Source organism: Portunus trituberculatus, chromosome 37, assembly GCF_017591435.1.
Source record: "Portunus trituberculatus isolate SZX2019 chromosome 37, ASM1759143v1, whole genome shotgun sequence".
Classification (NCBI taxonomy): domain Eukaryota; kingdom Metazoa; phylum Arthropoda; class Malacostraca; order Decapoda; family Portunidae; genus Portunus; species Portunus trituberculatus.
Window position 1 is genome coordinate 7,904,187 of NC_059291.1, and position 5,000 is coordinate 7,909,186.

General features: G+C 49.0%; 1 protein-coding gene across 1 annotated transcript in view; it reads left to right on the plus strand.

Moving 5' to 3' along the window:
- LOC123513955 (uncharacterized serine-rich protein C215.13-like) overlaps positions 1-5,000 on the plus strand; it is a gene marked incomplete at its 5' end in the record, with an annotated part of 43,886 nt that overhangs the window by 2,083 nt on the left and 36,803 nt on the right. The window lies entirely within an intron of this gene.

Consider the following 5,000-nt stretch of genomic DNA (forward strand, 5'->3'; position numbering starts at 1 on the left):
GCCTCGCTTCACCTGTGGTTGTTCGGGAAGCGAGGGGCGCCGCACCTGTCCCAAATAGGAGTGTGGGAGGTGTTTATGAGGGGGCTAGTGGTGGTGGTGGTGGTGGTGGTGATGGTGGTAGTTGTGGTGGTAGTGGTGGTGGTAGTGTGAGTGCGTTTGGTGTTATTGTGGTGTGTTTAGGAGAGAGAGAGAGAGAGAGAGAGAGAGAGAGAGAGAGAGAGAGAGAGAGAGAGAGAGAGAGAGAGACTGAGTAACCCACCTCTTATTTAAAGCAACTAACCACTAACGACTAGCCATTAACCACTCCCTGTTTCTAAGAGAGAGAGAGAGAGAGAGAGAGAGAGAGAGAGAGAGAGAGAGAGAGAGAGACAGACAGACAGACAGACAGACAGACAGACAGACAGACAGACAGACAGACAGACACACACACACACACACACACACACACACACACACACAGAGAAAGAAAGAGAGAGAGAGAGACACACACACACACACACACACACACACACACACACACACACACACACACACACACTAGGTAGCTCCATAACTAACCCACTAACCAGCCGTAGAATGTCACAGCCAACAACCATAAAACAGTGAGATTACCACTCGAACACTGGAGACAGCTTCCTTAGTCCTCTTAAAAAAGTTCGGCCTACCAGCGCAGTGATTAGGCCGTTCATTAAGACAGGATGTGACGTCACGCCCCTCTACCACTCTCGCCTCCCTCGCCACTGCCACGCCTTCCCATTGGTCCACAAACAACAGGTGCTGCTTCCTATTGGGCCCCCTGTTGTGAATGTCAGCGTGTGATTGGCTAAAGGTTTAAACAGGTGACAAAAAGAGGACGGGGGGTGACCACTGGGTGACAGGAGGGTGGGGTGGTCAAGGGAGAGGGAGAAGGGGTGACAAATTGAGTTTAAGGAAGTTTTGCTTTTTTTCTTTCTTTTTTTTTTCTTTTTTTTACGAGGTTGAAGGAGAAGGAGATGACAGTTTAGGAAGGTGTGGTGACAGTGGAGGACGTGGAGGAAGAGGAGGAGGAGGAGGAGGAGGAGGTGGAGGAGGAGAAGAAGAAGGAGGAAGAGAAGAGAGGGAGAACTACAACTGGGAAAAGTCACAAAGTAGGAGAAGAATGAGGAAGAGTAAGTAGAGGAGGAGGAGGAAGAAAAAAAAGAGAACAATCTTTTACAGAAGAGAGAAAGATAAAAGAGATAAAAAAAAGAGGAATTACGAAAGCTTAAGAAGAGAAGGTGACAATGAAGCAGATGGAGGAGGACGAGGAGGAGAGAGGAGATAAAGAAACGAAGAGTGGAAGGAGAAGGAAAAAGAAGAAAGGAGGAGAAGGAGAAGAATACAATAACAATATAAATAAAAGAAATAAGAAATGAAAGATGGAGAATTGACATCGAAGAAGGAAGAGAAGTAGTAGGAGAAGGAGAAGGAGGATACTAGCAAGGTGAGGAGGAGGAGAGGGAGAGGGAGACTATTAGGAAGGGAAGAGAGAACCATTAAGAAGATTTACTGATGTTATCGAAATGATTCTGTTGGGGGCTGCCTGACGGCCCTCACCCTGCCTGTCATCTGGAGGGGAGAGGGAGGGGTGGGGACAGGAGCACGAGGAGGGCGCGCACACACACACACACACACACACACACACACACACACACACACCTGGAAAAAAAGTGTGTACGAGTGTAAGTGTAAGACAGGATGCGTGGGAGGAAAAGTGTGTGTGTGTGTGTGTGTGTGTGTGTGTGTGTGTGTGTGTGTGTGTGTGTAATAATAATAATAATAATGATAATAATAATAATAATAATAATAATAATAATAATAATAATAATAATAATAATATACAGTTTACTCGAATTGCAGTACATGCAGATTGAAAATATACATGGGGAGATGTGTGTGGGTGTGTGTGTGTGTGTGTGTGTGTGTGTGTGTGTGTGTGTGTGTTTTCGTGTTACCATGAGTACCAATAGTAGTAAAAATAGTAATAGTAACAGTAGCAGCAGTAGAAGTAGTCTTATTCACAGTAGCACCATCACCATTATTGTTACTCCGAGCCTCACCACGCACCCGTCACCACTACTCACAAACCCCACTAGGCTGAATACGTAGTGCAAATTTGAAAGCACATCATTTGCTTAATTGGCCAGTCAATAAAAGTCTGTTCTCTCAGTGAATTAAATTGGAGAAAATGTTATGAGTCAGTTTGTCGCGTGACGTCACAGAAGTGGGCAGCTGTCATTGGCGGCGGTGGCTGTGTCCGCTTCACTAGGCATTGGCGCTGATCCACTGCCTGATAGCGCCCAGGAAGAGGAAAGGCTGAGGATATTGTGCTCGCTTTACCCCGCCAACTGACAGCTGACTCCGCTAAGCTACCAGAGAAAAGAGCACAAAATGAGAGTAAATAGGAGGAGAAAATAATGATGGATGATTCTTATTCGCCTCAAGAGAGTTGCTAAATGGTGATGTGGCCTGCAGCTGAGTTATTGTTGTTGTTGTTGGTTTTGTAGGAGCAGTAGAAGGAGGAAGAGGAAAAGTGGTAGTAGTAGTAATAGTAGTTGTTTTAGTTCACCAGTACTGCTACAACTATAATTATTACTACCACTACTAACACTATTACTACAACTAACAATATTCTTCCTCCTCCTCCTCCTACTTCTCCTACTCCTACTCCTACTCAAGGACCTAAGGGTCTGTTGCTGTTTGTCTTCCTTTGTATATTCCTTTGTACTCCTACTACTACTACTACTACTACTACTACTAACAATACTCCTCATCCTCCTCCTTCTCCTCTTCCTTCTTCTTCTCCTTCTCCTCCTCTTCCTCCTACTGCTACTACTGTTAATACTAATACTACTTCCACCCTCCACTCTCCACCACTACCACCACCACCATGTGCACCGTCTTCACCACCAACCAACCAATGGCCAGTGTTTGGTCTGCCGTGAAAGATTAACGCGTAACATGAGCGTGGCGTCCGTGGCCGTGTGTTTACCTGGGCAGGGCGACAAGGTGTGTGTGGCGCTCTGATCGACAGGTGTGAAGGTGTTTTACTATTGTTCTCACTCCGCTGTTTATTGCTTTCTTCTCCCACTTTTCCTGTGTCCGCCTCGCTTGGTACGTAGAGTACAGATTATATAGTATAGTTAACGGTCTTGTTCCCGGCCCTGGCTTCACTGCTGGGGCTATCTGGACTGGCTGGCTGGCTGGCTGGCTGGCTGGCTGAGATCAGTGACAAGCTAGCAGGATGGCTGGTAGATCAAGTGACCGGCATGGTTGAGTGGTCGGGTGGTGGGACGAACGACTGTGGCTTGTCAGGTGATCTCGCTGGTTTGCTGAGTGACTTAGTGCGTTGGTGTCTGAGCTGCCTGGCTGGCTGGGAGGCAGAGGCAGGCTGGCTGGGTGATTGGCTGCCTGGATGGACTGATGGCTGCTTGGATGGCTGAGTGCTTGCTGTACTATCTGACGTGGTGCTGGCTGGCTGGCTGGCTGGCTGGCTGGTGGCTCACGATAGCATCTTGGGCGTCTCCGGGCGGGGTGGGTATCGCACCATCTAATGAGCGAGGCGATACTGCCCAACACCGGACACAAATTGAAGGTGACGGGCCAGGAGGGTGCTATCCCATCAAGCCCCTGGAGGCGACACTCCCGCCGCCCACCACGGCCCCGCCATCTCTGCTCACACCACACTCTCCCCAGCGCCCGCAGAGCTCCGTGCCACTGAATGCAACCACCTGACGGCACACCAACACAGAGCTATCCCACTTCCAACAATTAAAGGCTGGAGTCCTTGGCGGGGTGGCGGCGTGGGGGCCTCACCTGAAGGTACCGGCGGGGCGGGGAGCAGGGCGGGGGGCGGGAAGAGATGGGCATGGGGAGGGACGGCCCGCACAGGTAGTGGTCCCAGCCCCACTTGGTTTGCTTTGCCCACGCCTCGCTGTGTTATTAGGGCCGCCAGGCGAACACGGCCCCTTGTCGACAGCTCCGCCCTCCATCCCGGGCCGTATGGGTGTTGATGGTGGTGATGGTGATGATGGTGGTGTTGAATGGTAGTACTGCGTCGATCACTTCAGGGCCAGAGAGAGAGAGAGAGAGAGAGAGAGAGAGAGAGAGAGAGAGAGAGAGAGAGAATATAGATGTAAGAAGACATTCATTAGCACTTTGTCCACTTCACATCCTGTTTAGCGTTCCTTCTCTCTTCCTCTTCTTCTCTTCTTCTTCTCCTCTTCATTAATAGTTATCATCTCTCATCTGCAAGTCTCTATTTTCTTCCTTCGTGCTCTTCTAAATAGAGGGTGTGGAGAGGCGCGGTGGATTGACAGCTAAGGGAGTGATGTCCACACGTGTCCTGTGTCCTTCCATCCACCTGGCACGCCCTACATATCTCCACTCCTCCTCCTCCTCCTACGTTTGGTCTCGTTCTTTCACTCTCAAATCCTGAACTGACCGCCAAAGAGAGAGAGAGAGAGAGAGAGAGATGATTAGCGAAGATTTTAAGTGTGTTTCTCCAGTTAATAATGTAGAAATTTTGTCACTCTGCATCTAGAAACGTAAAAACACCTTAAAAAGAACTCATGAAAATTTAGATAAAGGCTTTTGAAATAGTTTGAGAATACGAGAGAGAGAGAGAGAGAGAGAGAGAGAGAGAGAGAGAGAGAGAGAGAGAGAGAGAGAGAGAGAGAGCCGGGTGTGATAATATGATTCAGTTGATTGGTTAATACCTGATTCTATCGCTCAAGGTTTCAGTTCAATTGTAGTGCTCAGTCTGACCTTGCCGAGCCGCCCCACTCAGTCCTGCTTACCCGCCCCTTGTGGGTTTTGGCGAGCAGGTGTGAGCGTTACAGGTGGACGTGGGGGAGAGGTGGGAGGCAGGAAAGTATCAGAGGGGGTAGGTTAAAACAGGTGTGCAGGGGATGGGAGGGTAGGAAAGGCATGTATGGTGAGGGAAGGTGGATGACAGTGTGTGTGTGTGTGTGTGTGTGTGT